The sequence below is a fragment of the Myotis yumanensis genome, unplaced genomic scaffold, assembly GCF_028538775.1.
Source record: "Myotis yumanensis isolate MYYU_CA2020_CCGP unplaced genomic scaffold, mMyoYum1.0.hap1 SCAF_1, whole genome shotgun sequence".
Taxonomy (NCBI): domain Eukaryota; kingdom Metazoa; phylum Chordata; class Mammalia; order Chiroptera; family Vespertilionidae; genus Myotis; species Myotis yumanensis.
Window position 1 is genome coordinate 165247604 of NW_027223752.1, and position 20244 is coordinate 165267847.

Sequence of the window (20244 nt, forward strand, 5' to 3'; positions counted from 1 at the left end):
TCGGTCCACCTGCACGATATTCCAGTGAATGAGTGGCACACGGAGGATCTGACTGTGAAGCCAGGTTCCATCTATCTGCAAGTGCAGATGAAGGAACCCTAATACAGTCATGTGCTGCTTAGTGACAGGGAGACATTCTGGGAAATGTGTTCTTAGGCGACTTTGTCATGCGAACATTGTAGAGTACTTACACAAACCTAGCACATGTAGGCTCTATGGTATAACCTATGGCTCCCAGACTATAAATAACCTCACACAGCATGTTACTGTACAAAACAACACAAAGCAAAATCAAGCATGAGAGGAAATGTTGCAATCAAGAGCTGCAAGAAACACAAGAGGTATGAGGCTGCTGCTGTTTTACAGAAAACTTTCATTTATAAGTAAAAAGAGTACACTCTAAAATAACTGTAAAAAGGCTCTAGCTGGTTTGGCTCAGTGAATAGAGCATCAGCCTGCGGACTGAAGGGTCCTGGGTTTGATACCAGTCAAGGGCACATGCCCAGCTTGTGGGTTCGATCCCCAGTAGGGGGCGTACAGGAAGCAGCCGATGGACGAGTCTCTCTCATCATTGATGTTTTTATCTCTCCCTCTCCCTTCCTCTGTGAAACCAATAAAAATATATTAAAATAAAATAACAGTAAAAAGTATAGTATAGTAAATACATAAACCACTGACAGAGTTGTTTAGTATTAAGTATTGTCTGTGCTATACTTTTTTGGGGGGCGGGGAGGGGGGGTCAGGGGAGAGTGCAGACGTGGTCTCCCACTACCGCATATTATGCAGTGGAGTTTCCCACATCTGGGAAAACCCAGGGATCAGCACATCCCACATGCCATGGGTAAGCCTCACTCTGGGAAAACCATCTTTGTGATCATATGGTATCTCCTCTGCCAGGGAAGTATCTCTGTGCTATACTTTTATACCACTGGCAGCACAGTAGGTTTATTTACACAGCATCACCACAAACATGTGAGTAATGCATTGCACTATGACATCATGATGGTTGTGATGTCACTAGGTGCTAGAAAATTTTCAGCTGGGTTCATAATAGAAAATTTAATATTGTTCATTCTGACCTTTTGTTATGAATATAACACATGTATAAAAGTGCATAAAAGGTAAATGTACAGTTTAATGAAATATTATAAAGCAAACTACCATTTAGTCACCATTTAAATCGAACACTAGAAATTGCCAACATTCCAGAAGCCCCACCATCTTGCACACCCTGCCCTATCACAATGCTCTTTGTCTCTTCTAAAGGGAGCCACTAACCTCACTTCCTTTCTCTATAGTTTTGGCACATAATTGTGCACACTTTCCTTACTTACCTTTTACATAGTTTTAGCACTTAGGCATCTCCAAAAAATACAGTCTGGTTTTTTACTGTGTATAAACAGAATAAGATATTATATACTAGAGGCCTGGTGCATGAAATTTATGCACTGAGGGGGAGAGGGTCCCTCAGCCTGACCTGCACCTTCTCAAGTCCAGGAACCCTTGCTCCTTACTGCCCGCCTGCTCACTGCTCCTTACAGCTTAGCTCAGTGATGGCAAACCTATGACACTCGTGTCAGAGGTGACATGCAAACTCATTTTTTTTGGTTGATTTTTCTTTGTTAAATGGCATTTAAATATATAAAATAAATATCAAAAATATAAATCTTTGTTTTACTATGGTTGCAAATATCAAAAAAATTCTATATGTGACACGGCACCAGAGTTAAGTTAGAGTTTTTCAAAATGCTGACACGCCGAGCTCAAAAGGTTCGCCATCACTGGCTTAGCTCATTGCTCCTTAGCGCTGCCCCAGAGGCAGGAGAGGCTCCTGCCATCACTGCTGTGCTTGCCAGCTGTGAGCCCAGATTCTGGCTAAGCAGCGCTCCCCCGTGGAAGCACACTAACCACCAGAGGGCAGCTCCTGCATTGAGCATCTGCCCCCTGGTGGTCAGTGCGCATCATAGTGGCTGGTGGTTCCACCCGTGGTTCTGCCATTCGGTCGATTTACATATTAGGCTCTTATTATATAGGATTATTTTATGTCTGATTTACTTTGTTCAACATTATATTTTTCTAAGATTCAGCCACTGTACCACCATTTAGTTATTGATTTTACTATTGATGGATATTGGGTATTTCCAGATTGGAGCTATAAACAAATATGCTGCTAAAATCATTCTTGCCCCCTTGTTAAGGCACGCATTTCTCTAGGGCAGTAGTTCTTAAAGTCTGGTCCCCAAAGGCAGCGTCAGCACTGCCTGGGAACTTGCTAGCAAGGCACACCTTTGGGTTCCACCTCCACCCTACAGAATCAGAAACTCTGGGGGTAGGGCCTGGCCACCTGTGCTTTAACAACTTCTCCTTTGATTGTATAGCACACCAAACTTGAGTCCACTGCTCTAGAGAATATCTATGGTAATCTAGGCTTGGAACTAATTATCTAAGAGGGTCAAAATGCATATGCAAATTTCCCCAAACTGGGCAATGAGTTTAGATTCTCTTGGAGAAGTATGAAAGATCCCACTGCCTCCCCCTTCCTCACCAAAGCCAGTGGAAGGGGTCTGTCACAGTATCGCAGTGTATCTACAAATGCATTTCACCAACTACTTATATTTCAACCCTTTTCCTACATTTATTGTCCACTTAGGTTTCTTCTTGTGTGGAGTGGCTTTTCTATTCTTGGCCCAAATTTTTTATTCTGGGTTCAAGCCCTTGGTTGCCCAGAGGTTCTTATTTCTAGGATTGGCAGATGGCCTCAAGGCAAAGACAGCTTCCATGCTGGCTGTCTCCAAGTTTTCCCCTTCATTTTTGGCCTTGTTATTCTTTATTGTCTTTTACAATTTTTAAGAATATGCATCCATTTTAAATATTTGAAAAATATTTACTATTTTGGTTGTTTTCATAGACAGCTTGATCAGAAGAAGTCTATTCCATTCCTGGAGAAAGTTCACCTGTGAGTTGACAGGGGATGGGGTGGCACTCGTTTTAAGAAGGTATGAAGAGTAGAGTCATATCAGAATCGGCACAGCTTTCCATCCCGGGAACTATTGAGGCATAGAATATTAATTACATGGAGTCACCAGGAGGAAATCCTAATTCTTTTGCATTCAATTGATAGTTATTGAATATCTACTGTGTGCCAGGCTGCACAAGGCCCATGTACATGCAAGGCCTCCAGTCCAGTGGGAAAGACAGAGGGAAGGAAGCAATAACAGCAACATGTGATGCAGGTCATCATAGAAAAGGGGCTAAGGATGCACACGGGGGGCACCGAACCTGCATGCCCGGAAAGGTTCTCCGGGGAAGCGAAATAAAGCTGCGGCCTGAAGGGCGATGGGCTGGGAAAGCGCGGATGGGGGACCTCAGGGACACAGGTGAGCCGGAAATCAGAGCCCAGAGCCCGAAAAGTTTTCAAGCCACAGGAGAGTGTTTGGTTCATATCCTAAAGGCGGCATGAGCCCACTGGAGTGTGTTAAGCAAGAAGCCACTTGACTACGGGGCTGGCTAATTTTATGTGTCAACTTGACAAGGCCCAGACAGTTGGCTAAACATTATTCCTTGATTTGTCTGTAGAGTGTTTCCAGATGAGATTAGCCCTTGAATCTGTGGACTGAGTAGAGTAGATGGCCGTTTTAAAGGTATTTTTATCTATTCAGAAAACGCATCCAATAATTAAAAAAAAACACAAGCAAAAACAAACAAACAAACAAAAAGCCACAGCAGGGACACCATCCCCAGGAGGCTGTTTTCCCTGCTCACCAGCCTAGCATTATTCACCTGGTGTTAAGCAGATCCCCAGACTGCTCGATACAAGGTCTTGTTTCTCACAGGCAGATGAATGCTCCGCTCTTTAACAACGTGTTGTTGTAGCCTTAGAGATTTCCAGCTTCCACAATGTAGGCTGTTTTTCCCCATGTAGCTAAGAACCGGATCAATAAAGTAAAAGCATAATGGCTTTCCCTGCTTTATTTTAGGAGGTTATCTGATACTACTTGCTGTTTTAGTCTTAGTCAATATTGGCGTCTCGTGGGAGGCAGAGATGATATCTCTTCATGAAATCCATTCCTCCGTGTCCTAAATAAAAAGCCAGCCAGCACAAAGGATTCGGAGGCCTGCTGGTCATTTTTTAAGTGGATCTCAAACAAATACTGGTCCAGCCTAATTTCGATGATAACCACTTCCTTTGCCAACCCCGTTGCCTGTGTGGCCACACCTTTCACCAGCTGCCTTAAGGACCGACCTGGACTCCGCTTTGTCATAGGGTGTCCTGGCCTCACTGCTCAACCGAAGGCCTGATGCCCCTCACTGACAGCTCAGGGACAGACGTTAAAGCTCAGGCACAATCAGTTCTGCGGCATTATCAAACAGGGGGGAGGAAAAGAAATTCTTCCGCTCACACCCTGGTTTGCTCAGGCTGCAGTAAGCTCATCACATTGTGGGGGCGCCATCCATGTGCCTTCCTCCTTTCTTAAACCGCCCACTGCATCCTGTGTTCCCTCCGTCCTGATTTCTCCACGTGCTTATTTCAGATGAGTAAGACCCGCAGGAAGAATGTGAGAGCTGCCCCCTGGCAATGGGCAAGGAGACACCTGATTGGTGGTGTTGCTCTTATATCAGTCAGGGGCAAAGCAGATGTACAGTCCTTAGTTCATCCTAGCTTGATGCCTGTGTCGGTGGCCAGAGCTGTTTCATGCCTGAGGCACATAAAAAAAAAAAAAAAAAAAAAGAATGTGAGAGCTGCCCCATGTGACTGAGAAAATGAGATTCTACCTGGAATAATTACTCTCAGATCCCCGTTCGGGCTTTTGAGCTTAATTTCATTTCAGAGCCAGCATTTGTGGGGGCCTTTCTTCCTCCAAATTGGACTTGCACAGCAACCATGACAGTGGTACCCAAGAATGCTTGTCAAATGATTTCTGACCAACAATTCCAAAAGAGGTGTTTTTCAGACAGCATGCGCTGTATTTTTTTATGAATTCACCTCATGCCGTGACCACAGTCATAGTCTGGGCTCTCATTTTGCATATGGATAGACTGAGAAATGGACTTTTGAAAGTGATAAACTTAGGATCTAGAATGCACAGCTGCTGGTGCAGGTGCAGTGTGGCTGTAGAGAGTGGGGGCTGCCCTGGACTCGAATCCCAGCTCTGACATTAAGTAGCTGTGTAACCCTGAGCAGGTCATTCTACCTGTTTCCTCATCTATAAAAAGGAAGAGGTTGCACTAACTGGTTTGGCTCAGTGGATAGAGCGTCGGCCTGCGGACTGAAGGGTCCCGGGTTCGATTCCGGTCAGGGGCATGTTCCTTGGTTGCGGGCATGTCCCCAGTGGGGGGTGTGCAGGAGGCAGTTGGTCGATGTTTCTCTCTCATCGATGTTTCCAGCTCTCTATCCCTCTCCCTTCCTCTCTGTAAAAAATCAATAATTTTTTTTTTTTTTAAAGGAAGAGGTTGCCCTGGCTGGTGTTGCTAAGTGGTTAGAGTGTTGGTCTGTGCACCGATGGGTACCGGTTCAATTCCTGGTCAAGGGCATGTACCTGGGTTGTGGAGGTGCTTGCGGGAGGCAACAAGTTGATGTGTCTCTCACATCGATGTTTCTCTCTCCCCCTCCTTTCCACTGTCTCTGAAAAGCAATGGAAAAAATATCCTCAAGTGAGGATTAACAAAACAAAACAAAAGGAAGAGGTTGAATTAGATGGATAGGTTTTGAAGTTGCTAACATTTCTTGATTTTTGGTTTCATTTCCCATAGAACAAAGAGCATACATTTAAACATATAATTTGCAACTTATATGTACCATGGAAAAATCCTTTTTTCATAAATTCATAATTGAGTACATTTCTAAAGAAGACTACCTAGGAATCACCAATAAAACACAGTGAAAGTTTTATCTACCAGACCGTCTTCTTTCATGGCTTTCCCATTTGGGAAATGTCACCCTCCCTGCTTGTCTCATAGAAGTGACATAAGGGACAAAGACGGCCGTCTTCTGAAGTTCCACTTGGAGCACCAGTGCTTCCAGTCTCTCAAGCTGCAATTTCCAAAACATTAAACATGAAGTGTTAAGTTTGGAGCAGCTTTCTTTTCTCCTCAATGTTAGTGAGATAGACGATCTACTCATTTGTTCTGCTTCAAAAATCAAATGATTTTATCTACCTAGGGATGAAAATTCAGCATACAAGTCCTAGAATAAATACATTAAATTAAACTCATTTTGTTTTAAATAAAATCTGAGCTCTCCTTGCCTATATTCAACTTCTGGTTTTTGTTTTGTTTTTTTTACACCAGAATGAAATAGATTCCTTTACTATCTTCATTCTGGATATTTGTAGATTAACATTTCTTAACCTGGGGTTTATAGACCCCCTCCCCCAGGAGTTTACTATGCATTCCTTCCTGAATGGAATAAAATCGTTTTGAATCCTCTGAATAGAGTTAAAAGGACTTCAGGTGGATATCTATACCTGTGACTTTTCTTTATTTGGGGGGGGAGGGGAGGCCTGGGGAGAAATTTCAGAGTTTTCATCATATTTTAAAGGAGACATGACTCTCGAAAGGCTAACAATTGTTTCTGTAGGTATCTATAATAATAAAAGTGTAATATGCTAATTAGACCAGACAGCCAAACAATCTTCCGGACATCATTCCGGATGAAGCCACAGTGGCAGGGGCCGAGGCAGAGGCAGTTAGAGGCAATCAGGCAGGCAGGCGAGCAGTTAGGGATGATCAGGCAGGCATGCAGAGTGGTTAGGGACGATCAAGTAGGCAGGTGAGCAGTTAGAGGTGATCAGGCAGACAGATGAGTGGTTAGGGGTGGTGAGTCAGGCAGGCAAGTGGTTGGGGTGATCAGGCAGGTAGGCGAGCAGTTAAGGGTGATGAGGCAGGCAGGCAGAGGCATTTAGGGGCAATCAGGCAGGCAGGTGAGTGGTTAGGTGCGATCAGGAAGGCAGGCAAGCAGTTAAGGGCAATCAGGCAGGCGGGTGAGCAGTTAGGGTTGATGAGGCAAGCAGTCAGAGTGGTTAGGGGTGATCAGGCAGGCAGGCAAGTGGTTAGGAGCCAGCAGTCCCGGATTGAGAGAGGGATATCCGACCTGCAGTCGGACATCCCCCGAGGGGTCCGGGATTGCAAGAGGGTACAGGCCAGGCTGAAGGACCCCTCCCCATGCACAAATTTTGTGCACCAGCCCTCTAGTTAATTTTTAAGACTTGACTTGCTGACAATATCAGAGTTGTTTTTTTCCACCTCCTTAGCTGATGGTAGCTAGATGACCTGAATTGAACTGAGGTCTTCATTTAAACTAAGTGAGTGCCTTAGGTTTAAAAAACACCCAAATTTGTAAACTGTCAACATTACAGATGAGACCTTCTACCAGTCCAGGGAGACGGGGATTTCCATGTTCTCTGAGCTAAGTATCTCTTTGTGACCCATTTGGCACAAAGTGACCATGCTATATTTGTTGATCTTAAGAAAATTCTTTGTAAAATAAATATATACACGACTAAATATCCTAGGGCCTGCAATCCTTTTAAAATTGCATGACTCTTGGGAAGATGATTATATTTTTCTTCTTTCTCTGTACCAAGCAAACAAAAATGCTATAAACACTCTTTTTTGGCTCTATAGTTGAGCTACCAAATAAGATCACTCTAGTGCAGCTGTGGGCAAACTACGGCCCTCCGGCCGGATCCGGCCCGTTTGAAATGAATAAAACTAAAAAAAAAAAAAAGACCGTACCCTTTTATGTAATGATGTTTATTTTGAATTTATATTAGTTCACACAAACACTCCATCCATGCTTTTGTTCCGGCCCTCCGGTCCGGTTTAAGAACCCATTGTGGCCCTCGAGTCAAAAAGTTTGCCCACCCCTGCTCTAGTGCCATATTTGCATCCCTGCTTCCCTTTCCCTGTCCTCCTTCCTGTCCCCTAGTTCTGAATTTTGACTGAGGTTAAGTATATAAAACATCTCTAAGGAGAATATTGGCAGAACCTGAGTAAAGAAGAAAGGTTAATGAAATAATATGACCTGTATAAAGTAACACAATTTATAATCGATGCTGGGAAGTTTTCTCTTCCTTTTTCCAATATCCACAAAATTATTCATGTTAATATAGCTGCATTGGTCACTTTGGGCTGTGCTCCTTTAAATGGGCTCCAAGTGCATACTGGATCTAAGGTAAGGAATCCACAGGAAAAAGGTCAAGGTCATCCTGTGAAACCTATACTGGTGGAAACTTCAATTTCATTTCATTCGTGTATTTACTGGTCACCTCCTGAATGACACACTGTGGGAAATACTGAGAAAGTCCATGTTACATTGACCAACCTTGTGCAGAGTTCAGTCTCATTGGGTAGCTAAGATTTAAAATATAAAACAGTAAGGGAACAATATGTGAAATATACAGTTTAATTTTAAAACACACCCTCATTTAATTGTACAGGAAGTTAGAAGAGGACTGAATTGGAAGCACTGAAACAGTTGAAGACAGAAGTATAAATTGATACTTGAATGTGTCCTAGGATTGCAGGCCCTAGGATTTTTAGTCTTGTATATATTCATTTTACAAAGGATTTATGTGAAACCGGGCAACAAGCATAGCAAAGGCTCTCCTGAGAACAGTGAGAAAACTTACAGGGAAGAATAGGATTGGCCTGGGAGAGTGAGAAAAAAGCACCGGGTAAGGGGAGAAACCTGAGGACAGCAAGGGTTGAGTCTTATCCTCACTGGTACTATGGCTGCTAGAGAAAGAGGGGGTGAAGGAGATGGACTCCAGAAAGAGTGAGGATCCTCTTACCTTCAGGTACCTCCAGGGTCAAGTAGTACCTATGACATCAATGAAGGTTTAGACTAATGCCGGATGGTCTTGATCCGGCATCAAGAAGGGTTCAGAAATCTGGAGAAGGGCTGTACATAAATTAAATAAGAGTCCAGAGACGAAACATAATTTTGAAAGGCATTATAGGGAGTCAGAGAAGACTTGGTCTAAGGAACTAAGTTTTCCTCATCTCAGGACCCCTGGCTTTTTATTAACACAATTTGTCCTAAGACGAGGTGGAGATATACACTTCAAAGGGTAGGGTTAGGTACAGAATCCATTGTCAGATCGGAAGAATTTGCCTATTGCTGTTCAGGTGTTTGGCCAGTAGGAGGCAATAACATGTAGATTAAGATGCCCTGAGCTGTCTAGCAGCAAGCAATCATCCCTTTTCAGGTTTGGGGAAATTCCCTTGCCACTCCAGATGATTCAGCCCTTGCTGACTTGCTGGAATTGGCTTCCGGCATTAGACAGGTACAATGTAGAGGGAAATAAAACAGAGAGGAGAGTTAGGTGATGAAAAAGGGAGAGGAAAGAAAAGGAGAGGAGAGGAGAGGAGAGGAGAGGAGAGGAGAGGAGAGGAGAGGAGAGGAGAGGAGAGGGGAGGGGAGGGGAGGGGAGGGGAGGGGGAGGGGATGGGAAGGGAGGGGGAGGGGAGGGGAAGGGAATGGGAGGGGAGGGGAAGGGAATGGGAGGGGAGAGGAGGGGAGGGGAGGGGAGGGGAGGGGAGGGGGAGGGGATGGGATGGGAAGGGAGGGGGGAGGGGAGGGGAAGGGAATGGGAGGGGAGGGGAAGGGAATGGGAGGGGAGAGGAGGGGAGGGGGAGGGGAGGGGAGGGGAGGGGAGGGGGAAGGGAGGGGAAGGGAATGGGAGGGGAGGGGAGGAGAGAGACCTTTATTTTATTAGATACCTACTTGTAACCAGGGCTTCTTGGAACCACCCCGACTTGGTGGCATTTCTGCATTATGAAATGCTTCCATGGCTGTGGAAGCTTTCCACATAATAAATACTGCTCCTCAGAGGTGCTTTGATCCTCCTAACCAGTTTTTTTCCTGCCCTGGGACTGAAAGTTTCTTGATTTAAATGAACATCTTCACTTACCCAGTCACTCAGGAGGTGATCAATCAATAAATACATGAATTAAACACAATTGAAGTTTCTATAGTTTATGAAGGATAACCTTGATTTTTTCCAAGTTGATTCCTTAACTTTGATCCCAGTATAGGCTTGATGTCCATTTTAAAGGGTATTGTCCCAGGAACATTCAATTAAAATAAGCAAATTATCTGGGATCTGACCCAGGGAGCAGTATCCATCTCTAAGAACGTAAAGCGCCGCTGGCCGGCTCTGACATTCACTTCTTGCTGAAGGCACAGCGAGTCCTCCAGGTGGGCCGGAGAGCATCCTGACCAAGCCGCAGACAGCACCCCAGGCCAGCTGAGCCCACCAAAGGCTTGGATGGAGGAATCCCACTGAGCAGGCAGACACCACGCCTAAGATGCAGGCCTGGAAGGTCACACAAACAGGACCAAAGATAGACAGTGGAGACCCAGCCCCCATCCTCAGCCCTGCCCCCTCCACGGGGGACTGGGTGCAAGAACCTGCATGTGGCCATGTGGTTACTGGGACCAGCAGAAGCCTTGGGTGGAGAATAGTCACTGTGGCAATCCTAATCAGAGGACGTCAGACATTCAAGGCCATTTGGAGTGTGGGGGCCCTGTCCTGAGGATGCCAGATGTTCAAGGACAATCTGAGCAAGGACACAGCAATCTTACTGTATGCACTGCACGCGTGTACCTTCCTATAACCCCAATACTAATGTCACTATGTGGCAAGAAGCCTCTTTTGTCTAAGTTGGTGTAAAGATGTGTTGTTGACCAGCCAGTGCGTGGCTGCTTGGCATGGCTCCTGTGCTTACTACTGTATTAGCAAGAGCTGCTTTGTGCGGCTACTTTGTAAGGTTACTTTGAAGAATTGTTTTGTCTGATGGCTCCTTGTTAGCAATGTCTCCTTGGTCTGCAATAAAGACTCTCCTATATGCCCATGACTTCTCATATCGTCTTCATCCAGTGCCTGGCATCCAGTGCCTGGCGAGGGAACTGTGCCCCTACAGGTGGCATAGCCAAGCAGGATAAAGGAGTAATTACTCCAGAAGTCACCCTCCCTTCTGGGTGGTGATTTTCTCATAGCTCAGGGGACTGGGGGTTGAATAAGGAGGACTCAGACTCAACCATTCACTAACCCCACTGGAGTCCACAAGGCCTGGTACACAGTAGGCACTCAATAAATGCCTAATCCATGAAGAAATGAAAGGACTCTTGTTCATCTCTGTGGCACACATGCAGGAGATCAAATGCTGACTGAACAACTGTTATACTGTTTTGTATCATTAATGCCTGGCACTCATAACAGGTGCTCTCTGGATGTATAGAGAAAAAAACAATTAAAGGGTAAAAAGCACCTTGTTTAGCTCCATCCCTAGCACCAATCTCAGCTCCTGGCACACAGCAGGCACTCAATGAAAGCACGGAGTCAATAAGAACTTTTCTGTCACAAGTTCCGGGCTCATAGTAGATGCCTGACATGTATTTGAATAAATGAAAGTGTCTTGTTTATCTCAATATTCCCAGAGCCTGAAATGGTGCCCAGCATTCAGTAGGCATTCAATAAATATGTAATTCATTTTAAAAATGAAAAAAACCAACCAAACAAAAAAGGGGGCTTGGTCCAACCACATCCCACCCATTAGGATTGCTACTATTAAAAACAAAAATCAAACAGAAAAAACAAGAGTTGGGGAGGATATGGAGAAATTAGAAGCCTTGTGCATTATTGTTGAGAATGTTAAGTGGTGCAGCTGCTATGGAAATTAATGGGCAGTTCCGCAAAAAATTAAACATAGAACTACCATTTGATCCTGCAATTCTGGATATGCACCCAAAAGAACTGAAATCAGAGCCTTGAAAAGAGATTTGTGCACCTGTGTTCATAGCAACTTTATTCACAGTAGGGAAAAGGTAGAAGCAACCCAAGCATCCATCAACAGATAAATGGATGAGCAAAATGTGATCAGTACATACAATGGAAGACTATTTTAAGAGTCTTAAAAAAGAAGAAAAGTCTGACACATACTATAACATGAACTTTGAGGACGTCATGGTAAGTGAAATAAGCCAGTCACAAAAACAACAAATACTGTAAATTCTATTTATATGCTATGTTTAGTGTAATCAAAATAATAAACACAGAAGATAGAATAGTGGTTGCCTGGGCTGGGGGAGTGTGTGTGTGTGTGTGGGGGGGAGGGGTTAGGGAGGGTAGGGAGATACTGTTCAATGGAGGCAGAGTTTCAGTTTTGCAAAATGAAAAGGTCTGGAGATGGATGGTGAGGATGGTGGTACCATGATGTGAATGTATTTAATGCCACTGAACTGAACACTTACAAATGGTTAAGATGGTAAATTTTATGTTGTGTGTACTTTACCACAATAAAAAAAATGAAAAGGTTATGGTCCACAATGACTAGTGTTGCATGAGGCCCCGCCCAGCCGAAGGACCCCCTCTGCAGCCTCCCAGTCTGATTCCCAGACCAAGCAGCTCAGCAGATGCCCTGTTAAGCAGTTAATTATTCCTCTTTGATACTGGCTTTTTATCTTTTAATACAACAGTTTTACTGTCTCTGATAATTACTCTGTCTCGATAACTCTTTTAAATCTAATGAGGCGTGGTAAGCTCTGCTTAACAAGGCAACACATCATTAGCTTCTTGCCTCTTTGCCATCTTATCGCACTCAATTACTGTATCACCAGCCAGACACTAACCTGTCACTTGCCATTGGCAGGATGGTGTGAAGCGACCTGCCTGCTGTCAGGTCAATTGGCAGTGCTGCTTAATAAACTTCTGGGGCCACTCCCAGTCCTGCATGTCATCCTGCCCACAATCCAGGCTGGGGGGAGCTCCAGTGTGAATCAGTTCCCACTTACCTAATGATGAGATCTTCAGGCAGGGCCTGTGCTTTCTCATCCTCTGCTCTCAGGACGTTTAACATTCTGTCTCACAGGGAAACAGTGAGAAGTAGTGCAATGAGCACTGGGTTTATCTGAGAGGCATTGAATCCGTCCATCTTACTAAGTGCTCACCACCTGTGTGGCTTTGGGCAAACCATTTAACCTCTCCGAACCTATTTCTTTATCCCAAACAATATATTTCCGTGGGTTGTATTGAAGTTTTAAAAGAGTTAATTGCTATCTAGGTTGCCAAGGCATATTAGCTGGGAAGGAAAAGTAAGATAGTTCTCTTTAGTCTATTTTTGAAATGAGTTAGGATATAAAGCAGTATAGTGTTGAGATGCTTTCAAAAATCTATTTCTTTATGTCTTTCCTCTCCCCCATGCTCTATATAACTCCCCCCCAACCTTCTATTGCATCATTCCCCAATCATTTGGGGTTTCCTGGGAGCCTATCTATTTATTTGGCATCTATCTATGTCCTAGGCGGTGTGCTTAGCGGTCAATGAGACAGAGAATGCCTCTGCCCTTAGACACTCATCTTCTCCGTAAGTGAGAGCGCTCCACCAAAGGATCCAAGTAGCTGTGACTTCATGCAAAGGGTGAAAATAGCAGAAGGTCAGCTGCTTTTCACTTTTATCTTCCCTTTGCCCAGGGCAATGCCTGGCACACCGATAGCAGGTCAAGTTCAAAGTTCTAAATACATACGCATGGTCACCTTTCCAGTGAGTGTGATGAGAGGTGGAGGAGAGTCACCAGTCAGAGGCACCATTCTGAGGTGCCTGTGTGGTGTGGTGGAAAGTAGAGATTTGGTGCCAGAGCCCCGGTCGGCGTGAGCGTTGTCCCATGCACCAAAGGGTAGCCAGTCCAATTCCCAGTCAGGGCACATGCCCAGTTGTAGGCTCGATCCCTGATCAGGGTGCTTATGGGAGGCAACAAATTGATGTTTCTGTCACACACTGATGTTTCTCTCTCCCTCTCTAAAATCAATAAGAACATATTTTTAAAAATGTGTATTTGGTGCCAGAAGGAGGAGATCAGGTTCTAGCTCCCTCACTGGTAAGCACCGTTCCCTGAGCCAAGGCATGGAACTGTTGACTCTTCATTAAAATGGAGATGGCAATGTCCCCTTATAGGTTTTGTGAAAACTTAAAAGAATGAAAACATCTGAAAATTGTAGATACTGTAGTAATTTACTATTGACAATATTTTATTGATTTTGATCATTTCCTTGGGCTGCGAGTCACCAAAATAATTGCTTTTGACAAAAAGGAATGTTTTTAAAATTAAATTTGCAATATCTGCACAATAAGGATAATGGCAAGTTCCTGCAGAGAACCATCTCTTCCTGTGGCACCTTTCTATACTCACGTTCTTGCTCTGCTTCCAAGTTTGCTCTAAGTCTGTTTCTATCAATGAACTTCAGAAACAAGATCACAGGGACAAAATAAATCTCAAACACACATCTTTAATAAGTCCGTTTTCGTCTGAGCACATGGATTTCTTTTATTTTTGGAAGATTCAAAGTCAATTATTTGACACAGATATTTTCCAGGTGATCACCTTGTGAGCTCAATCACTTTACAATAAACATAACTAACTACATTTCTATACTTGCATGTTTGGAAAGATAATGGGACTGTTGCCCTCAAAAATCCCTTCCTTGGCCCAAAGCAGGGTCTTTGCAGATGTCAGCAGCCATGGGTGTCCATGTTGCCTCAGGGTCTGCTGGCTCCCAGGATGCTCGGGAGCCCCAGGAATAGCACAGCTTTGTTTTCTCACTGCCGCTCAGAGCGCCCCAACATGCCCTTTAGGTTGCTTCCTTCCAGTTGGAATAGAATGAATAGAACGAGAGGTGGGCCATTCTGGTCCCCATGAGTTAGTGTGCCCTGTTCTAGGGTGACAAAGTCCCACTGCTCCATGCTCACAACTTCACATGGAAGTTTTGTCCCCAGGACACTCACCCAAAAGAGAGCTGGGCAGGCTAAAAGCCAGACGGAAGGGTGCTGGCTCAGGATATATCCTAGACCCAGCCTGCCTTAGGCTGTAAGTTCCCTGAGGAGGAGACCACATCTGCCCCGTCCTCCTTAGGCCCACAGTACTCAGTGAATGAATGAATGAATGAATGAATGCCTGTCTAGTGGTCCCTCTCCTAGAATTTAAGGACCATTCTCACCCACAGGTGTGGACTTGGACCCCTTTTATGACTATAAGATCCTCCATTAAGGACACTCTCCAGAACATTGAGTAATGAGTTACCCTCATTGCTCTAGGTCCAGTAAAGTTGTAGTTCTAGCAGCGGGCTACCCTAGAGGCCTAAACATGTCTACTCATTTGTCTTATCAAATTCATATGTTCAGTCATTAATCTACTCTCTTTTTCAAAATAATTAGCTGAGTACCTGCCATGTACCAGGTGCTACTCATTTTTTTATACATAGTATATTTACACAACTTAAAGTTCAAAATTAGATGAAAAATATATAAACAGGGAAGGCTCCCCCTGCTAGTAGCCATTGCTACTTTGTTTTTTATTTATAAGCAAACATAAATATATAAGGAAGTCCCTATATATTACTGTTTTGTATCTGGACCTCTCCATAGCAGCACATAGATATCATCCTCAGTACTTTTAATAGCTGTATAGTATTCCATTGCCATATATACCAGAGTTTACTTGAGTCTTTTTCTACTGTTGAGCATGGATTCTTTCTAATCTTTTGTTATTGTAATTCACAATATACGTTTATGTGCATATTATTATACTTGTGCAATTGAATTTGTAGAATAAATGCCCGGAAGTGGGAATACTAGATCAAAGGGTCAATGCATTTGCATTTTGGGGAGGTCAGCTTCCTTCATTTCTGCTCCCCACCAGCAATGTATGAAGTTGAGGCAGCATTCCCAAGAGTCGGGATGCAGTGGGGACCATGGTGGACAGGAGCTCAGCTTTTCCCAGTGTGGGTAGCCTGACAATAAATACAAAGATAATTGCAGATTGTGATTAAATGCTGCGAAGACAATGAAACACGATACTGTGGTGGAGAGTTGTGCAGAGTGGTGGGTGAGGGGTGATCCAGGCTAGGTAAGGAGTCAAACAAGGTCTCTTTGAGGAGATGACTTTTGATTCAAGACCCAAATGGTGAGAAGAGGGCAGCCAAGAGATTGGGAGAACATCTGAGGGGACAACATGGCAGAGGTGTTTAGGCTCCTCTGGAAAGCAGTCTCTGCCCACCTCACCCAGGGAGCCCGAGAAACAGTGGATCAACAAGGCACTCAGCTTTGTTCTGGGCTTCCTGCTACACACAAGTCAAGGCTGTTGGATTTAATTATTCTATCTATTTCCAGCCTGAAGAGTGTAAAGTAAGGGGACATGGGACAAGGACAAGGTCATTTTGTTGCTTAGACTCACAACTTTCTGTTCTTCACACGTAAGATATTTTTTTCATAAAAATTTTAAAGTTTCCATAATTTAGCAGACACAGAATTTCAAAAGTTGCTCTTGAAAACGACATAATATAAAACTCACCATTTAACCATTGTTAAGTGTACAGTTCAGTAGTGTTAGGTACATTCACGTTGTTATAGAGTTTTAAATTTATTAACTACAAAAATGAGCCCAGGCTGTGAAAAGCTGGAAACAAGATAAAAATAACTAGAACGTCAACAAAGTTATGTGAGCACCTCTGGTTCCAAAGTTCAAGGGAAATTTCAAAAGGGGGAGCAGTCACTTATGGATGAGGATGAAATCAAGGGTCTTTAACATCTGGAAATGGCCTTTCCCTAAGACTCATTCTCACTGTCCCTTCCCATCTAGGTTATAAAGTGATTTCATTTTTTCAACTCCTGCAGTGAACTTCTCTGCTTGAGGATGAGTCACATCCTTTATTCAGTAAAAGAAAATAATTGACATTTAGCTGATGACTGAATCAGATAAACAGCAGGCCGGTCAGACATCTCTCAGCAGCTACCTGCTCATCTTTGTACCACTTCAGACCCAGCCTGGCAGTCACAGGCCACAGCTGTCCTTGTGGGTTCCTGCTGAACCAGCAGTTGCTGATAGATTCACTGATGTGTGCCCATGTCAGACCTGTACACCCTCTCTGTGCTCTCTGCCTCTCATATCCCCAATGGCAATTACTGGGAAGACAACAATTGGCTATTTCATCATTTTATAATAAACTGGTGAATTTTAAAACTCTATTAGAGCCTGGCCGCGGTAGCTCAGTGATTGAGCATCAACCTATGAATCAGAAGGTCACAGTGCCATTCCCGATCAGGGCACATGCCAGGGTTACAAGCTCAATTCCCAGTGGGAGCATACAGGAGGCAACTGTTCAATGATGATTCTCTCTCATCATTGATGTTTCTATCTCTCTCTCCCTCTGCCTTTCTCTCTGAAATCAATTTAAAAAAATTTAAAAAATCTATTAGAGATATATTATGTCATCTTAATAAATGACAATGAGCTGCTCTGAGTCCTGCTTCTCCTTTATGAACAGAGGATGTACATATAGATGATGCAACAAAAAGTAGCTTTATTACAGAGACATGAAATGGGAAATATATTGATAATGAAAAAATGTATCCAGGTGTGTCAGGCTCTCTTCGTTTTCTTCTTTGCTTCAGTGTGCAGTACGGCAAGAATCCACTAGATGGAGACATCCACCCGTTTATCTGCCAGTGTGCAAGTTTTCTACTGCTTTGAACTCAATTTTGAGGCTTGAAAGCTAGGGGGCAAGATTCCCTTAGAAATAACTTGTCGATTAAAGAAGAAATAAAAGAAGGATCCCTTGGAGTACAAAATGCCTATGAAGGTCCCAGTCTTCTAGCCGCAAGGCTCAGCTTGCTTCAGGGAAGCAACAGATGCGAGGGGATTTTGTTAAAAGCCCGGACAATGATTTTTCTCGAGGTGGACAGAAGGCATCAAGGAACGAATATACGAGTCTATGAAAAAAAACTCAAAAAATTTCGAAAAATGCTGCTGTTGCCTGGAAAGTGTGCCTTGGGTCTGTGTGCTTTCTCTTCCATCACTGCTCCCCATGCAACGAGGATGCGGCCATGCCGGGTGTTTGCTCCCAGAGTGAGTGCGGAGCAGAGTCTGGAGGAGATTCCGGCATCTGGAAGTCATAAAGCCACTCAGAAACTCTGGGTGGCACGTCTTGTGAACGGTGCTCCAGTTTCAAGGCCTTTCCTTGGTCTGAGGGCCAGCCGGGCGGGCGGGCCGGCGCGAGGAAGCTGCATTTCCACGTGGAGGTGCCCAGCGGCTGCGCCAGCAGGGAAAGCCGCCCTCTGTCCTCCCCCCCCCCCCCCCCCCCCCCCCCCGGCACACACACACCCCCTTCCCCCCCCCCCCCCCCCCCCCCCCCGGGCCAACTCTCGGCCACCTGTGAGCTCTCCATGTCTCTTAGGGCTCCCTTTGCCCCCCTCTCTCTCAGCAGGCTCTTGCCTTTTCACCCGTTTTGTGATCTCTGACCACAACTGTCTGCCACTTTCTTTCTTTTATAATTTTTCTTTTACTTTTCAAAGTTTCTTCTAAAATTGTATATATATATGTTTGGTGGGGATATGTAGGGATTGATTATTTCAGGCCCACAAAGAACTGCGCTTGTCCTGGGGGGCTCTGATTGGCTAGAACACCCCCCCCCCCCCCCCCCCCCCGACCACCTCTCAATCTGGAAGTGGGGGCAGGGGGCACAGAGGTGAGGAAGGGGTACTCCCTCCTGCTAAGCCGTCAGGCTGATGCGATGCCCGCTGACAGCTCTCCCCAGACCACCCTGTGGCGTGTCCACTTGCATTAATATCAACATTATGATGGCGATGCCTCTTAGCTCCTCCGGAAGGTGCCTCAGACACATGTAGGAGAGGAATCCAGGCAGCCAGGCCCACCCCCATTCTTGCGTGGCACCCAGAACATTAGGTTTGTCCCATGCCACAGGCCCTTCCTGCCTTTAGAATATTTGTTACATTCATTTAGCAGACTTTGGCCAGTGTTTTCTAAAAGCACTCATTTAGGTTGTGTTCCAAAACGCATTTTATGTGTTGAGTTGAAGGAGGAGGGAAGGCTGTGGGAAATGAGGCTGAGTGTGCGCAGCCTGTGCAATAAGGTGGAGTTTTCCAGCCTAAGTCGTCCCTGGAGGAGTGAACTGATTGTGTTCATTTTAACCAAAAAGATGATAGAGCTAGAAAGGTAGATTAGACAGACATGATTGATAGATTAGATAGATGGATGGATCGCTAGATGGTGGCTGGGTGGATAGATAAGTACATAGATGTTAGAGAGACTTTATACTCCAGTTTTCATAATTATAAAGGTAAGCCAAAGAAAAGGAGGAATAATGTATTCGATTACTTCGTGGACAAATCCTATTACAAGGTGAGCCTTTTGCATGTTTTTGGTAAAGTGAGTTATAGCTCCCTCCTCTAGCCTGAGACGACTTAGCCAGGGGCTGCCGGAAGGTGGAAGTCTGGGGACAGCCACTAGCTCCGTCCACGGAAGGAGTGGGCAGTTACGTGGGAGCAGTAAGGCCTTTCTCTCTAAATGGCAGCAATAGAGCAGAGTAAGAATTTAGGGGCAGAACCAGAAATACTGCATTTATTCTGTCCTTGAATAGCAGAGGCCTTAGGAGGCCTCCACGGAACACTGCATGTGTCTCCATTGCCAGAACCCTGGAGATCCGGCCTAACATCCTCCCAGGAAAAGTGTTCTTGAGCCAAGAGCGCTCTGCTGGGCAACTGAGTGTGAGAGGAAGATGGCTGCTTAGATGGGAGGGCATAACTGATAGAGTTTGGGCCCTTTTGTTCAGATTTAAAATATTCAACTTGAACGCACGTTAGGAAATGCCCTTACAAACGTCTCTAGCGGTCGCAGACACATCCAGTGATTTATGCATCCCTGAGGTCTGCATACTTGTCCATAAGCCACTTTAAAAATAAGAATGATTAATTAAGACCAGGTCCACCTAGCCCGTCTGCTGTGTAAAAAGGACCCCAAACAACAGATTTGTTGTTTTATGGGTTGGTTTAGAGACAATGGGCTCACTTGATTACAATGCCACATGCTTCAAATATTTTTACTGAAATGGATCAGGCCCCAGGGAGCCCCTCAGTAACAGGGCGGTTATGCCAATGTCCCCTGGGGAGGAAATGGAGATTGCTTCAAAGGTTTTGGTTTTGTGATTAATAACAATAAGAAAAAAAGGGGACACAGTCATAGGGTACAGGTTCAGGTCTTTCTTTTTTACACCCTGGTCTATGACTTTTCCCACCTCGATGACTCGGAAAACACTGGTGGAATTCTGGTCCCTCTTTTTTCGTCCCTTCTAGTGGAACCAGAGGAAGAAAAGCATGGTGGGGAATCTGGTCTGATGTGAGAGTTTTAATATGACACTAAAGAATAAGATAAGATTTTACCTGTTTCTAGAGA

General features: G+C 44.6%; 1 non-coding gene and 1 pseudogene across 1 annotated transcript; one reads left to right on the forward strand and one right to left on the reverse strand.

Moving 5' to 3' along the window:
- Window positions 1-742: 742 nt before the first annotated feature.
- On the reverse strand, window positions 743-905 carry LOC139001382 (U1 spliceosomal RNA). Its single transcript, XR_011469977.1, has one exon. It is a non-coding gene; the product is annotated as a U1 spliceosomal RNA (small nuclear RNA).
- Window positions 906-4564: 3659 nt separating this feature from the next.
- Window positions 4565-4710, forward strand: LOC139001434 (small nucleolar RNA SNORA48; annotated as a pseudogene).
- Window positions 4711-20244: the final 15534 nt, after the last annotated feature.